This window comes from Oryctolagus cuniculus, chromosome 14 (assembly GCF_051225735.1).
Source record: "Oryctolagus cuniculus isolate XC-2025 breed Fujian yellow rabbit chromosome 14, ASM5122573v1, whole genome shotgun sequence".
Lineage (NCBI taxonomy): Eukaryota > Metazoa > Chordata > Mammalia > Lagomorpha > Leporidae > Oryctolagus > Oryctolagus cuniculus.
In genome coordinates this window covers 79,944,750-79,962,356 of record NC_142880.1, presented here as the reverse complement: position 1 = coordinate 79,962,356, position 17,607 = coordinate 79,944,750, and the positions used below count along the sequence as shown (strand labels likewise).

The window sequence follows — 17,607 nt, the reverse complement described above, 5'->3', positions numbered from 1 at the left end:
TTCACAGTGTTCTGCCACCTGAGGCCGCCTGTAGGCCAGCCTTTGCAGTAACACAAGCATGGTGTTCAGCTGTGTGGGCACATGCCCCTCTTTATTGCCTTCAAAATTCTTAGTCAACACCAACTGTCCCAGCAGAGAGGGGGTAAAGAGCGAAGGCAGTACCCACAGTACGTTCCGGTTGGTCTGCGGATTCCAAGTTCAGCTTTATATGGAAACCGTCAAAGGAACAATTGCAGCATTGGTCCACTTGTTATTCAGCAATGCTGACTCCTCTTATCCCACTTGGAGTGACACGTTGAGTGATGAGGGACTTGGCAAATCTCCTCGGTCGTTTTCTTCTAACAGTTCATTTTAGGGCATCCTTCGTGGGCTGTACTGTTCTTTCAGCCTGACCATTTGCTTGAGGGTGATGAGGAGTGATGATGACAGCTTAGATGAGCTCTAGCGTCACGGATTTCTTAAACACATCTGAAATAAATGCAGATGCGATGTCAGGAGTAATAACATCTGGAAATCTGGACGTCGAAAATCAGTGGTACAGAGCTGTTCTGACTGAAGCAGAGGTCCTACGAGGAGTTTTGAGAAGGCAGCTGAAACAAGGCGGAAGTTCTCCTCCTTGAAAAACAAAAAGCCTTCTTCTATAAACTGGAATTTCTTTTAGGATTTTTTTTTTTTTTCATTTGAAAGGCAGAGTGACTGGGCAGGGAGGGACACACACACACACACACACACACAGAGAGAGAGAGAGAGAGGTATCTTCCATCTGCTGGGCCAGACCAAATCTAGGAGCCTGGAACTCCCACATCTGTGTCTCCCACATGGATGGCAGGGCCCCAAGCATCTGAGCCACATCCCTGCCTCCTCAGGCATATTGGTAGTCAGTTGGATCAGAAGTGAAGCGCCCAGAACTCAAACGGATGCTCCGAATAATGGCATGTGATCTTCCAAAGTCGTGGCTTCACATGCTACACCACAACACCTGCTCCTAATAGAAAGTCTTGATCAGGTTGTCTTGATCTTTTTCCATAGGTAGAAGTGTCTTTGATGGGTTATGCAGACTGGTATGGCATTGGCTACGTTTTCTAAATAACACAATTAATTATAGGCTTTAGATAGAAGTGTTAGTGTTAGTGCATATATATACATATTTATTTATATATATAACATTCAAAAATTGCTGTAGTGAAGTACGTGATGTCTCTGTTCTGGAATTTTGGAATTAAGGATTGAAGCTTTGATTAGAAATTAAAATCTAAACTACTTAATTCAGAGGCATTATTATAGTCAAAACTAAGAAAGTAAATTGGCATACTGAGCTGGTTTATGAGAGATAAAAGACCTTGAATTATTATTGTTATTATACTTATTCAGTATGCATCATATGCTAAGCTTTCTTTAGCTCATTTTTGTTTTCTTTCCATATGTTTTTTATGAGAAAGTAGAATGATTCAAACTAGTTATAATAGCGTAAAGGGCCAGGAACCTGTTTTTCTGACTATAAAACCATGCTGTCATCACTCCATTAAACTTCCTCCTATTTACATTGTCTTCTGGGATTACAGTAGGGGCTCCTGAAAGAAACGAGTCTGCCTTTGGTCTTTCTTGCTATGTTGAAAGTGTTTCTAGGCAGAGTTCCTTCCCTATAAAGCTATTAACTAGTAGTATTCAATCTAAAGCAACTTTTAAATTCCTCTATGAAATAGTAGCCATCCAATTAGGCTAGCCATCACTCTTCAGCGTGGGTTTTAGATGGGCATTACTGTGATGAGATGGGACTGGTTTACAGTCTTCATTTCAAAGCATATTGGAAGGCAAGTTTTATGAATAGTGTTGAGAGACTTACATGACCTGTCAAATCAATTCATAAAATTCCTATCTTGAAGGGGAAATTAAAAGTCAAGGTGATGGAAAGGTTACATTCATGCATTTGCAGGAGATGGACAGCACAGATAGGATGTCTTTGAAAGCTAATGAGAAAGCTACTTGCCAGGCAAGTTGTTCAAGAGCAATGTCAGCAAGTGAAATGGGTTGTTGCCTGGGAGGAAATGATTTATGATGTATGAAAACCATCTTGGTGTAGGAGCTGGATTGCTTGTGGCACATTTCTCCACTAAGTTTGTAACTCTTGCTCCTCTCCTGGGTCCTGCACGAAATCAGCCTTTGCCTAAAAAAAAAAAGGTCCAAACCTGGCCTCCAGGCATATGTGTATTTGCTGTGATTTTAAATAAAAATATTGTCCCTGGATGTTTCAGTAAAGAGGCATGTTTGCCTTAAATTTGTATTTACTTCCTTTTTTGTAGTTTAACTGATTAAACTGAGCAAGAACCGTTCAATTTGATTATAATAAACTATACTCTCTAAGCATTTAGAATTAGAAGAATATGTAATTTCTCTTTTTGGGGAAAAAAAGCATAGGGGGCCTGGCATTCTGGCATAGCTGGTTAAGCCTCTGTCTGTGACACCAGCATCCTATACGGTGCCGGTTCAAGAACTGGATGCTCCATTTCTGATCCAGCTCCCTGCTAATGCACCTTGAAAAGCCACGGAAGATGGTCCAATTGCTTGAATCCCTGAACCTACATAGGAAACCTGGAATAAGCTCCAGGCTCTTGGCTTTAGCCTAGCCCAGCCCCAGTCACTGCAGCCATTTGGGAAGTAAACCAGCAGATGGGAGATTCTCTCCCTCCTCCCCTCCCTCTCCCCATTCCCCTCTCTCTCCCCTTTTCCATCTTCCTCCCTCTTTTTCCCTCTGTCTCCTCTCTCCTCTCTCCCCTCTCTCTCCTCTGTATAACTTTGCCTTTCAAATAAGTAAAAAATAAATAACTCTCTTTTTTTGACAGGCAGAGTTAGTGAAAGAGAGAGAGGGAGACAGAGAGAAAGGTCTTCCTTCTGTTGGTTCACCCCCCAAATGGCTGCTACGGCCGGTGCGCTGCGCCAATCCAAAGCCAGGAGCCATGGCCGGCGCCGCGGCTCACTAGGCTAATCCTCCACCTTGCGGCGCCGGCACACCGGGTTCTAGTCCCAGTCAGGGCGCTGGATTCTGTCCCGGTTGCCCCTCTTCCAGGCCAGCTCTCTGCTGTGGCCAGGGAGTGCAGTGGAGGATGGCCCAAGTGCTTGGGCCCTGCACCCCATGGGAGACCAGGAGAAGTACCTGGCTCCTGCCATCGGATCAGCGCAGGGTGCCGGCCATGGTGGCCATTGGAGGGTGAACCAATGGCAAAGGAAGACCTTTCTCTCTGTCTCTCTCTCACTGTCCACTCTGCCTGTCAAAAAAAAAAAAAAAAAAAAAAAAGCCAGGAGCCAGATGCTTCCTCCTGGTCTCCCATGGGGTGCAGGGCCCAAGCACTTGGGCCATCCTCCACTGCCTTCCCAGGCCACAGCAGAGAGCTGGACTGGAAGAGGAGCAACTGGGACAGAATCCGGTGCCTCAACCAGGACTAGAACCCGGGGTGCCAGCACCACAGGTGGAGGATTAGCCTAGTGAGCCACAGTGCCAGCCAATAAATAACTCTTTAACAAAAAAAATAGCACTTCCCTTCTCCTGTTCTTATTTCCCTGATGCACTCTGACTTGCTTGTGGCAGGGATATTTATGTCATTCACCTAAATATATATAATATATATACTTTATTTATTTATATATATATATATATATCATGCCATTTTAATGCAGAACAAAGTGAGAATAGTTCTTGGAAAGTTTTTCTTCATAGAGAGAAAATGGAATCTGTACTGTCAAGGGTTATCTCAATAGCAGCTACATGGGGAAGCTTGGCAAGTTGGTTTGAGGCTGTAATGCATTATACTACCACTTAGAAAGTTAAAGGAGATAGACAACATTTTGTGTGCTACTAGAGAAGGGCCACAAAGCCAAACTGCTTGTCACTTTAAATTCCTCAGGCCTTTGTAGCTGTCGTCCTTCGAATGATGCATTTTGGGGCTGTTGTCACTTATGCAGTTGGGAAGGGAAAAGGAAATGAATAATACAATTTGAAGGGGTGTCGAGGATGTGAGTTGTACAATGATCCTTAGGATTTACGGAGCTTTAAAGCTATTTGTGCTGCTTTGTGGTGCTTTGTACCCTGTGTCAGTCAATATTTCATGTTAACTCCACTTTTATGCTCTAAGGTCTAAGAAATGTTATAAAAAGTCATTGTAACTGCCTCCTTCCCTACCACCCTCACCCCAAGTCTTCCAGCCCCTGGTCACCCCTTTTAGTGTTTTTGATTTAATCATCTCTGGCTTCTCACCTGGGAAACACAGCTTGGCTGCTGATATGCCAAGACAGACAACAAGAAAAATCTTTTCAAATGGCAATACTTGTTCACCTGCACAAATAAAGCATAAAGTCATTTCCCTTGAGTCTCTGAGGAGTATAAATATCAATATGAGCCCACAGTTTGCTGATATCATGACTTTTTAAAAAAGTTTTTCACTTAGAAGTATACACAATATCCTAAGGAAGTGAAATGAATTTCTCTAAATGTATAAATCAAGGAAATACTTGGATGTAATGAACACATTTTCTGAAAAAAAGAAGAAATTTTTTCATTTTGCATTATTCAGATAGAAATAGCTCAAGAACTAGCTGCATGGTATTTAATGAAAATGAAGAGATCATAGGTCCAGAGGTGTTTGGAAGGTAAGGTCACCGAGACTTCTGAGAGTGCGCACCAGAGAGTTAGCCACTATACTCTGTGACATCCAGAAATTATTCCTAGGCTTCCCTCGCTGGTGATACCATGCAGATTTTTTGTCTGCTGTAGCAACTGCCTGCAACAGAATGAACAAGAAAATAGTGCCCTCTATGGGTGGGAGTGCAGAATGCTGCTTATTACCAAGAGGCAGAATGTTGTATAAATGGAAAACAGCACTGATTATTACTACCAGCTGCTTAAAAATCATACACGTCGTATGAGCCTTTTTCTTACTAGCAGTTTGTAGATCAAGAACAATTAAATAATAAGAACGTACATCTCTCATATCTGTCCCTTGATGTCTGATTAAAATCTGACATCATAACGTAACTCAGCCTTCTTGGACAATGATCTCTGACAAGTAGCACAGAAAAAAGGAGAGAAGCCACACCTTCTAGGAAGTGGTTCCTGACACTAGGTGTGCAGGGTGGTCCCAGCTGGTGACAGAACGGAAATTCTAACATCCCGCCTCAAGCGGTGCTGATTCAACAGGTCCGGGTGGGCCCTGGGGAGGCGATGTGTTTACCAGGAAGCCAGGTGACTGTGAGGGGCTGAAGGCCTGGGACCAATGCCTGCCTGTACTTCTGAGCCTTTCACTGACGTCCTCAGGCAGCACCAGGCGGGCAGCTCCGCCTGTGGGGGCCAGCACCACATGGACAGTCTCTCTTCTCTCTAAATGAGATTGCTTCTGCTCCTCCCCCCAGCATCCCATTCTCTCCTGGGACTCCTCCTCTTGTTTGGCTCTTACCTGTGAAAGATGGAATGAGGAAAGCATTGTTTTCTTTCTGAAGGAACTTTTCTTTGGCTTTTGATAACTGACAGAGTAAACAGTTTCTTTACTTAGTATGTGCCTTCTACCTCCTGTTCCAGAACTGTCACTCACTACCGCAATGTCAAGGTCATTTTCTGCCTTCCCAGTGTAGAGAGCTCTCTGTGATCAACAGACTGACAAAGACATCATGCCCATACACAACTGCCATTTCAGATTTAAATGCACCTTTTCTCAATGTGTGTGAAGATTATTTTCTCTGTTGCGTGCTGGATCTAATTATGTCATCTATGTTGGCTTTGATGTCGTCTGTGTTAGTAGTGCCCAAAGCCACAGCAAGTGGGCTTGTGCTGCCATAACTGTGTCCCATATGAAAGGGGCCTGTGGCTTCATCGTCTGAAAGATAATGGCTAGCAAGGCCTTTGTTTCTCTGCTAACCTCACAGTGTCTGCTATGTCCCTTTCCATTCTTCATGATGTTCTTGGAGGACATGGTCCTGAAGCTCTGATTTAGAGGGGATGTCAGATTTAAAATCAAGCTCTTCTAGCTTAGAATAAGGAAAATATGATTGTAGACAGTTAACAAGGCCCGTGAAAGTATACAGATAATAAATTCATCTCCCCAGCAGGGTGTCTGTGACAATGCAAGTTTACCAAATTAAAAAGGAAAACCTTACTTCACGTTTCATTTTTAAAAGTGATAAGACATACCCCTTTGTTTGCTACTTCAGAAAACCGTGTGCCTGCTCTGTGCATTGCGTGCACTCTTTACTCGCTTAATTGTCACATGCTTCAGCGCCTTTAGGTGCTGTAGAGGTTTTTACCCCCACGTCAGTGCTTTGATGAGTAATCAAGTGTGCCCATGAATTCACTTTAATCCTCCTTTTCTTCTGTTTTGTTTTTTAGGTAAGTACTTTTGGCATTCTTCTTCTTTAATGCTGAGAGAAAATGCACCTGCCCAATGTCGAACAAAAACCAAGATAAAAACTAACATGCGTGGTAGAGAATGACGCACTACCGGATGTGGTAAGACTGTTCACTGGCATTTAAACACCCCTCTCTTTCCTGAGGGAGGGGACCAGCTATGCAGGATGATGGGGGAGGGGTGAGAAGGCTTGTTGCTGGGCAAGAGATCACAGGGAATGGTCATGAAATATTCGATCGCACATGCGCATTGGTTAGATGGGCAGGCTGCAGTTCTGAGCCACTCACCATCCCCAGGCTGGAAATTACTCACTTAAAAGCAGCTATTAAACATTTTCTGAAAATCCCAAGTGGAAACAGATGTGGCCAATGTTGAGGGCTTTTTTTGTTTTTGTTTTTGTTTTTTTCTGGTCTATCAGTTTGTTTTAAAGGGACTTAAAAATAGAAAAATATTTTCATATGTTGTATAGCTATGAAGCTATATATGTAAAATCTTCAGTAACATAAGACCATTAGTATATGTGTAAGCTTCACTCAGAAAAATTCTTAAAGCTTTTGGTAACAAATATATGTAATCTGGATAAATAAGAGGAATGCCAATAAACTCTAATTTATTTCTTTTTTTCATGTTATTTTCACAGCTCACATTGTATTTACAAGGATTCAGTAGCATTTTGCCTGTATTAACAGTTTTATATAGCTAAGGATTTCAGGACTTGAACACGTACATTCTGTTTCTGTGGGTGTCAGTGTAGCCCTCTTAATAGGAATGCATTAGGTTGAATATAAATTGCAGTCATCCAATATGAGTGAATAAATAAGTTATTAGAAAATGTGTTAACATTTACGACGAGCACATTTCAACAGCTCAAAGTGTTGGGCACTGTTGCCAGTGACTCACCTTGGGGCACTGAGTTTTCTACCATCCCTCTGCCCGCCCTTCCCTGGACACAGCTCCCGCCCAGTGCCCGCACAAAGCCTTCCTCAGTTGTTCCCACCCATACTGGTTTGTCCTTGCCCTCAGATCTTTCCTCATTGTCCATATCCATGTAGTCATTGGCCGGAACTGCCATTACACAGCACCACAGACCAGTAGCTTCCATGACATACATGGATCTTCTTGAACTTCTGGAGGTCAGGATATCATCGGGGTGTTTTCTTCAGAAGCCTCTCTCCTTGGCTTATAGATGACCGTCTTCTGCCTGTACCTTCACAGGCTCTTCCTTCTCTCTGTGTCTGCACGCTAGCTTCCTTTTCATATAGAGACACCTGCCATATTGGATGAGGCCCCACCCTACGAACTCATTTTTAACTTGACTACTTCTTTGAAGACCCTATCTTCAAGTATAGACCTGTGCTTCGAATCAGTGTTTCAGTCAAGGACAAACCTGATGTATGATGGGGGCCCCATACGATGGTTTAGACAGGTGCCATCACAACCATGATGGCATAAATAAATTCTACAATGTCCCCATGAGGTGAACTCACCTAAGGACACCTTTCTCAGGACGTGTCCCCGTCATGAGTGGGGCATGACTGTAGAGTCACATTCTTAGGAACAAAGCAATAAGAGTTCAACATAGCAGTTTTAGAGGTAAACAGTTCAGCCTCTAACAATCCTCGTGAAAGTTTTACAGTTGTCCTCTAGTCATTCTATGTGTATAGCATTAGTTCTGTCTTCCCCACTTAGAATGCAAATCCACCAAAGGCAAGGATGGACCGTATCTGAAAGTTTATTTACTTTATTCTTGGTACCTAGAGGGCTGGGCACACACAGTACTACATAAGTGTTGTTGGAGAATACTGGAGACTAAAATTAGAGTAAGAGGACCCAGTGAGTGTCCTTTTTCAATTCTTGCTGAACTCCACTCCTTTACCTTGACAGAAACCAGTACCAGAGGTCTCAGGTTAGGCAGTGGACAAATGTACTGCCTCTGATTCCTTCCCTGGAGCCCTATCAGCATTCCAGTGAGCAGAGGCGAATAGTGACAGGAAATGCTGACCTGGGCCAATGGGCAGAAGAATAAAGGGCATTGCACCCAGTCCCGAAGTACCGAAAACAGTTTGAGCCTGTAGAAAATAATTACCTAATAAGAAGTCTTCTGAACTCAAGGCAGGATTTTGGAGGAGAAAATTCTGAACACATTGACAGTCCGAGAGTAATAGAATGTCTGTTCCACAATGAAAATAAATTTCAGTTCTAGAAATTACATTTTAAGTTCCAAATTCATGCTTAACTTTTTTATTAGAATTTCTCATCTTATACAGTATATACCATGTGTAAGATGATTACTTCATCAACTTTTCAGCACTAAAGAAGTTGCTTAAGTTTGTATATTTATCTTCACTTTTTGTTATATTCCATTTGCCATAATTTCCATAGCAAACTTTCCTGTGCTTTAACATAGGGTCATTCTAAATTCAAATTATGCAAATATTCATCTAATTGTAAATGTAGCTACAACGTTTTATAGAAAATCCTAAGAAACCACTAAATCTATGACATTTCAGGAAAACCCTATTGCTGTCTGTTTCTGGATGTGAGTGCCTGGGTGAGTTAGCAAGCCCATGTGAGTCTAAGATTCTTGTAAAGGTAATCTGAGTTCCTACTATGCTGGTTACTTGCCAGTGGTAAGATATGCAGAGCAGTTAGCATAGTCCTTGCAAGGTAGTTGAGCTCCACAGAAGTTCTTTCCCTTTATCCTTCCTTCTGGGTGAACTTTGTCCAGTGAATTATCCAAGTGTCACACACAAGGGGTGCAGAGCGAACTGATTGACTGGGTCATTGATTTTCCATTGATACTATGATCAGGTTTTAATATCCACTGTATCCTGGTTTCATGCTAACTGATGGATAATAGTGATTAGAAGAAACAAACAGGGCCCCAGTTTTCAAGAAGAGATGAGCATTAACTAAAAGGTTCAAAAATATATGGAAGAACAAAAGAGTGTTATGATGTAGAAGTACAAAATGTGAGGATATTTTGAAACAGGGAAACCTACCTTTTTTGAGTCTATCTAGATGTCAGAAAATATTTCTCTTCTGATATAACAGTGAGCAGAACTCAAAGATGTGTATGTGTGTGTGTGTGTGCGTGTGTGTGCATGTGTATATGTGTTCCAGTGGTAATAGTGGTAAGGATGATGGTGGTAGTGGTGATGGTGGAGCAGAAACAAGAGGATGCAGTAAATACAAAGGGGACTATCTGGGAACAGCATGTGCAAAACCTGAATGTGGGAAACAGTAGGGGCAGTGCAATTTATCAAGGAAGGCAGGAGAGGTAGGGATGCAGAGTGCTAAAAGTTAGTCTGTAATTTGAGATCAGGACACGAAGGAGACAGAGTACAACTGACGCAGAGGCTTATGGACTTTATTGAGGAGTTTGTCTCTTACTCTAAAACAGTGAAAGGCTTTAGTGGTGGGACAGTGAGGTCCATACATCCTCAAATTTGTATTTTAAAAAGTGTTTTTTAGTCCTCCATGGCCTAAGCCAGAAGATAATTCAGAAGAAGTGGATTTATTGACAACACTGACGCATTTCCCACTTTATAAGTGTGCTTTCATTGCATTATTTTTGAACATATCATTCCTGAATGACCTGAAATTCTTCAAGGTTCCAACATATTCTGTGTTCTAAATCAGAGATATGCAGAAAGAAATATTGATTTAAATATTCAAGTGCAACTGTTAATTTGAGCCAGTTAACAGAACTTTTTCTGTATGAAGTCTCTCTACTAATTTCACTGAGCACTTATATTATCTAGCCATGGAAAATTCAAGTAATATAATGATTATCATAATTCCTTAGAGCACCATTGTTATCAGAGAGGAATCCTTGGCCACCTGGTTATCAGAGAAAGCCCAGTGTATGATTCAGTGTGAGACTACTACCCCTTAGATTTTTTTTTTTTTTTTTTTAGTGGGAGGTAAAATAGCAAGGTTTATTAGGGAAGGGACATCTGTAAGGATGGATGGGCACCCCTCCAGACAGAGCCTGAGAGACTGGGGGGGGTGGGGGGGGAGTGAGGTTACATGTTGAGAGGGGAGATTACACCTGGCCAGACCAGGCGGGCAGCTCAGCAGAGAGGCAGAGGGCTGAGCGCGCAGTCCGGTTGGGGGTGGGGGGGTGGATCTTTGTCTTCACACATCTCCTCCTGAAACAAAGGATTTTATGGCTGTAAATACTAAGAAGCTCCTATCTGAGTTTTCCCTTGAAGGTATCAGACAGGAGGAAGCCTAGCTGGTGCCACCCTGAGTTTAGAGGAAGGGTGAGCAAGACCCCTGAAGAATGGGGATCCGGAGCAGGGTGTTTGAAATGCAGATACTGGGCTGCATCTGGGAAATTGTGGAAAATTTATCAGGCAGAAGGGGCAGGGATCTCCGCCTGGCAGGTTATTGGGTAGAAGGGGCAGGGCAGGATGCGAACACTGGGCTGCCCCTGAAGCATTATCGGATAACTTTGAGATGTAGATGCATATGCTGGACGTAGTCTGGAGGCCTTTGTCACACACACATAAGCTCATACCTAACTTCCTGCCTAACATTCCCCCCTCAAGAGGTATACCCAAAATTCTTCTTTGGGATTATGGATGGAGTTCCGTTTTCTGTAACTTTTTCGAAGCTGGCATGTGGGCGTCGAGGGGGATTTGGGTATTTCCTTTTGCTACCTGTCTTATGGTGTGCAACAGTGGCCTTGGAAAGACTGTGCTGCTTGGTCCAGAGGGCTGCTCAGGTCGTCCAGTGGAATGGGCTGGAAGCGTTGTCTGACGACCATTTGGAGTTTGACAGCTTTTATTCTCCGATGTCTTCTCAAACTCCTGGCTGGCTCGCCAAAAATGTTACCGGAGAAATTGCAGGGTTCTTGTCTTCGCGCAAGAAAGAATTCAGGCTTGAGACAGAGAGTAGTGGGAGGTAAAATAGCAAGGTTTATTAGGGAAGGGACATCCGTAAGGATGGATGGGCACCCCTCCAGACAGAGCCTGAGAGACTGGGGGTGGGGGGTGGGGGGTGGAGGTTACATGGTTGAGAGGAGAGATTACACCTGGCCAGACCAGGCAGGCAGCTCAGCAGAGAGGCCCCCTTAGATCTTGAAATGTCCCATGAACCAGGTTGATACCAGCCATAGGTTTTATTTATTTTTAAAGATTTATTTGTTTACTTATTTATTTATTTTAAAGACAGAAAGGGAAAGAGAGAGAGAGAGAGGACCATGGTGAATCCTAGTCTCCATATGAGCCTTCCATGTAGGTGGTAGGGACCCAAGTGCTTGGGCCACCATCCACTGCTTTCCCAGGTCCATCACAAGAAATGGGATAAGAAGCAGAGTAGCCAAGATCCTAATCAGCACTCTGATATGGGATGCTGGCATACCAAGCAGTGGCTTAACCCACTGGCACATATTATATATTATATAATATATGGCATATAACCCAGCCATATTTTAATAATGTGGATCTTTAGTTTTATTTCACTGGTCACAAATGTTGCTTGGAGATGATATATACATGAGTTTAAACTCATTTTCTTTTTGTTTTTCAAGATTTATTTAGTTTATTTGAAGGGCAGAGTCACAGAGAGAGGAGAAACAGAGAGAAATCTTCCATCCACTGGTTTACTCCCTAAATGGCCACAATGGCCAGGGTTGGGTCAGACCAAAACCAGGAGCTAGGAGCTTCATCAGCATTTCCCACATATGTGCCAGGACCCAAGGATTTGGAACATATTCCACTACTTTCCCAGGCACATTAGCAGGGAGTTGTATCAGAAGTGGTGCAGCCAGGACTCAAACCAGTGCCCATATGTGATGCCAGTTTCACAGGTGGCAACCTAACTCACTATGCCAAAATGCCATCACCTCAAACTCATTTTCCTTTTATTCTTGAACTTTTCTGTATACCATCAGAAATAGTGGTTACTATAATCACTAAAGATTCTTATCAAAAATGTAGGAGATTGGATGATTCCCACATAGTACATGTGTTTTCATAACACAACTCATATGTTAATATGTGAATGTGTCTCCCTCCTGTCATTTCAACTGAGTCTTCTTCCTTTAACTCCCAATTTATGTAATCTAGTTAATAAACATCTCTTCCAACTCCTAATGAGAGCTGCTTATGCTAACCTATGATATATACATATATATATATATATATCCTTTAGTAAATATTCATTGATTTTACTGAGTAACCAAGGAGACATTAGTCATTACAACTGCTTGAAAGATATGTTAAAGAATGCAGGAGTAAAGAATATGGGAGTCTCTTAAGTATGATGCTTAAATAAATAGAGAACAAAAATTTGTCTACCTGTTGTTTACCATTATCTTATTAAAAGTATCCTTGGGGTGGACATTTGATGCAGCAGTTACGAGGCTGCTTGGAATGCCTGAATCCTGTATCACAGTGCCTAGGATCAAGTCCCAGATCCACTTTGAATTCTAGGTTCCAGATAATGGATGACCTAGGAGGCAACAAATGATGTGTCAAGTGTTTGGGTCTCTGCTACCCACATGGGAGACCTGGATTGAGTTCCAGGCTCCTGGCTTCAACCTAGCCCAGCACTGGCTGCTGTGGGCATTTGGGGAGTGAGTCAGCAGGTGGAGGTGCTTTCTTGCTCACTAGCTCACTCTCTCTCTCTCTTTCTCTCTCTCTCTGTCTTTACATTTTTTTAAAATAAAATGAATTTTCCCTTCCACTTGTCCTATACTCTTTGAAAATACTGTTAGGTTGCACTATTTGCAATGATGGAATGCCAGAAAATAGTAAGTCACTTCCATATACAAAAGATGCAGTGTTCCCTACTGTTAAACATACCATCATCAAAAGGTTTATATCCAAAGATATATCTCTGGTGTACAGCCCTACTTCCTTCTACTTGCTTTCTGCTCCAGTTAGTAGATTTCATGCAGGATGTTGACCTCAACAAATCAAACATCTGCAAGTGCACTCCTTTCATGGACTAAAGCCTCTTGCTGGTGATATATTATTTATGCTTAGAAACAAAAAATTGATCTACTTAACAAGCTTTCACTTTTGCATACACAAACAAATGACAGTTATAAGATATTATGCATTGGACTCATTTGTCTCTGACAAAAATTCCAGGATTCTTATAACTAAGCTGATGTGTTCAAGATGCTACCTAGGAAGTTATAGGGCCAGCATGCACATTCTTTGGGTTGAGTTATGTCTTGGTATTACCTGGAGACACTAGCCAATCTTGCTGGAGTAAATTGGTAGAATCCAAGGGAATTGTTTGACCAAATGACACAACTGATAGGTGATTTAATAAGATAACCAAGACTAAAAATTTGGAGAAAGGACATGGCGATAATTTAGGCTAAATTGTTCTATTAGCTATTTTCAGAAATGCTTCCTTTCTTACCTTTAGGAAAAGAATAATAAATTATGATATTACTGTCTTAATTGATGCATTAATTTGATCATTCTAAATAATTTTATGAATGCTATCTTACATTATTTGCCTCCATTATCTACCTGACCATCATAGAATAGCTAGCATCTTAAAATGAGAGCTTTCAAATATCAACCACATAGGACAGTATCTTAGTTAATAAAATGCTGGTAATTTTTGTACTAAATCCCAATCTGTTTTTTTTTTTTTTTTTTTTTTTTTTTTTTTTTTTTTTTTTAAATTTTTTATTTATTTTTTATTTATTTTTAACTTTTATATAATGAATATAAATTTCCAAAGTACGATTTATGGATTACAATGGCTTACCCCCCATACCGTCCCTCCCACCCACAACCCTCCCCTTTCCCACTCCCTCTCCCCTTCCATTCACATCAAGATTCATTTTCGATTATCTTAATATACAGAAGATCAGCTTAGTATACATTAAGTAAGGCTTTCAACAGTTTGCTCCCACACAGAAACATAAAGTGAAAAATAATAGATGATTTTTTTTAATGATGATGAAATCAGATCAGACCTATTGTCATGTTTAATCCCAGTGAGAGTCAAGTTGGGAGTTGATAGTTTCTTTTCTTTTCTTTTTTTTTTTTTTTTTTTTTTTTTTTTTTTTTTACAGAGGATCAGTTTAGTATGCATTAAGTAAAGATTTCAACAGTTTGCACCCCCATAGAAACACAAAGTGAAATATATTATTTGAGTACTCATTATAGCATTAAATCTCAATGCACAGCACATTAAGGACAGAGATCCTACATGAGGAGTAAGTGCACAGTGACTCCTGTTGTTGACTTTACCAATTGACACTCCTGTCTATGGCATCAGTAATCTCCCTATGCTCCAGTCATGAGTTTCCAAGGCTATGGAAGCCCCTTGAGTTCTCCGACTCTTATCTTGTTTAGACAAGGTCATAGTCAGAGTGGAGGTCCTCTTCTCCCTTCAGAGAAAGGTACCTCCTTCTTTGAAGACCTGTTCTTTCCACTGAGATCTCACTCACAGAGATCTTTTGCCAGAGTGTCTTGGCTTTCCATGCCTGAAATACTCTCATGGGCTTTTCAGCCAGATCCGAGTGCCTTTAGGGCTGATTCTGAGGCCAGAGTGCTATTTAGGGCATCTGCCATTCTATGAGTCTGCTGAGTATCTCACTTCCCATGTTGGATCACTCTCCCCTTTATTTATTCTATCGGTTAGTGTTAGCAGGTACTAGACTTGCTTATGTGCTCCCTTTGACTCTTAGTCCTTTCATTATGATCAATTGCGAACTGAAATTGATCACTTGGACTAGTGAGATGGCATTGGTACATGCCACCTTGATGGGATTAAATTGGAATCCCCTGGTATGTTTCTAACTCTACCATTTGGGGCAAGTCAGCTTGAGCATGTCCCAAATTATATATCTCTTCCCTCTCTTATTCCTACTCTTATGTTTAACAGGGATCACAATTCAGTTAAATTTCAACACTTAAGAATAACTGTGTATTAATTACAGAATTAAATCAGTCATATTAAGTAGAACAGACAAAAAAAAATATGGAACGCTTCACGAATTTGCGTGTCATCCTTGCGCAGGGGCCATGCTAATCTTCTCTGTATCGTTCCAATTTTAGTATATGTGCTGCCGAAGCGAGCACCCAATCTGTTTTTCATTTATAAGCTATTAAGATGGAAAAGAAATGGAACCTGCTGTAATTATGAGTAAAAGGGCCTCTTTCTCCTGAAAGGCAATGCAAAGGTTTCCAGATTCAAGAAAAATCTGACCAGTGTACATTGTGGCATATTAGAAAAAATAAATCAGGGATCTAAGAATAACTCTTAGGAAAAAGACTAGTTTTCTCTGTGGCAGTGAGTGGTTGAGACCTACACAAATAATCTAATTACAACATTTTGACTAAGCCATAAAAATCAGACATGTATTCAGCGGAAAGAACTATGAAGTTCTGTGTGTAAGTTGTTTAGATTTTATCAGCTTGCATTGTTAGCTGAACAGTATGCAGACAAAACAGTCAAAACATTTTGGCCTGGTAGGTAGAAAAAATATTAATTACCAAATGACTGTTTTATACCTTCCCTTGGGAAACTAAGTTTGAAAACTATGTCCGAAAAGAACCAAAGGAATTTTAATTTTTTAGTGTTTTCTTTTCTTGATTAAATAAATATTGTCATTTTTTTGGAAAAATCTCCAAACACTGCAGGAATGTTTGTCATCTTTCCTTCTCTCCTACATAACTATTTCTAATAATTATAACATTCATGGTTAGATTTTTTGGTACATGTGATTAAATATATTTTTTTGAAGAAATAGACATTTTCTGCATTCTTTTCTACATGCAGTTTCCTAGCTGGTGACATCAGTGTCTGTCACTGTATCTATGAAGTTATAAATACAACAAAGCATTGCATGCTCCAAGGGGAGCCCTAGATATTTGAAAGCAGCCCATGATTGTAGGATAAATGTATGCCCGGCTTTGCCTGAGGAAGCCAATATCCTCCTCGTCCCACCTGGAGGGCAAGTGTGTGGCTCCATGGCTGTCACATCTCTTGGCAGAGTTCCTGTGCCATTGCAGCGCACAGTGTGGGCTAAGGAACAGGTTTGAGGTGACTGATTAATCACAGGATGAGAAGAGGAAAGACAGCTTGTGGTCCCCAGCCCGCATCACCCCTCTCGCTTTCCCACTTTTTAGGACAAATATGAAGAAGAGCCCTTTCATTTGGGGCACAGACAGATCTCTTGGTTGCCAAACTGGGTGAGTTTAAAAGATGCAGGGGGAGTTGCTGAGGAGAGCCAGATCCCAGCACTGGAGAGCTTAGGGAGGCGTGGGAACCTGCAGCTCCTTCTCTCCAGACAAGGTGCTCATCAGTCTCATGGGAAGCTGAGTTTGGGGGAGGCCCAGGTGAAACAAGGAGGATGCTGGCAGCAGTGTATTGCCCAGACAACGTGACAAGAGCTGTCTGGTCATTTTTGGACAGTACCACACATGGCATTCTCCCAGTTAAATCATTTTTCTGTGTTAGGCCTGATTAGTAACAAAACAACTATCTTGGCCTCACCTCATGGTTTGGTGACCTCTGTTTAATCTTCTAACACAGTTGGTTTCTGCATTATCTTCTTCCAAATAATTTAGTCTTGCCTTATCCTGCTGTGTCTTCGCAGAAGCAAGATAATAAAACAAAATCATCCCTTTAATTAGCATCATACTTGTATACTTTTTATAAAGAACATTTCTTATCATTTTATTAAAAGAATTTTGGAATAAATCTTCAACCTATTTTCCTATAGACTTTTCTCATTTATATTTTCCAGTTCATATCCATATGACACACACATTTGATTAAATTGTACATATCCATTTAGTCTTGCTTTTGTCACTTATATTTATTCTCTTAACACTTTTCTGTATTATTTCCACATGACCACCGTTTTCCACTTTTAATGCCTGCTTAACATTACAGGCTAGTGCCACTGTCAGCTGTAACTGTTTGAGGGCCTCTTGATATTGATTTGAAGCTTGCCTGATTAGAAATTAGTTACTGTTCCTAATTTTGTGCCTTAGCAAGTCATCACTTGCGTGTGTCTGGGAGGAACTGATGGGTGGCTTCGCATGGCCCAGGGACACTAATATTGTGCATAATGTAGAAGTGTTCAGTATTCTGGGATATGTGTCTCTGAGCTTGGGAAGACAGTTGGAGATGTGTGATTAATCAAGGATTAGCTTCCTTCCCTAACAAAAAGACTTGAACACATTTGAGGAAGTAAAATGTGTGCCCTAGTAGGCTCATGATACTA

At 41.3% G+C, this 17,607-nt stretch overlaps 1 protein-coding gene and 1 non-coding gene across 15 annotated transcripts in view; one reads left to right on the top strand and one right to left on the bottom strand.

Moving 5' to 3' along the window:
* The window catches only part of PDE4D (phosphodiesterase 4D), a 1,644,269-nt gene that overhangs the window by 1,161,048 nt on the left and 465,614 nt on the right, over positions 1-17,607 (top strand). The gene's annotated exons all lie outside the window — the stretch shown is intronic.
* On the bottom strand, positions 15,348-15,454 carry LOC149122404 (U6 spliceosomal RNA). The gene has a single exon (XR_016220909.1). It is a non-coding gene; the product is annotated as a U6 spliceosomal RNA (small nuclear RNA).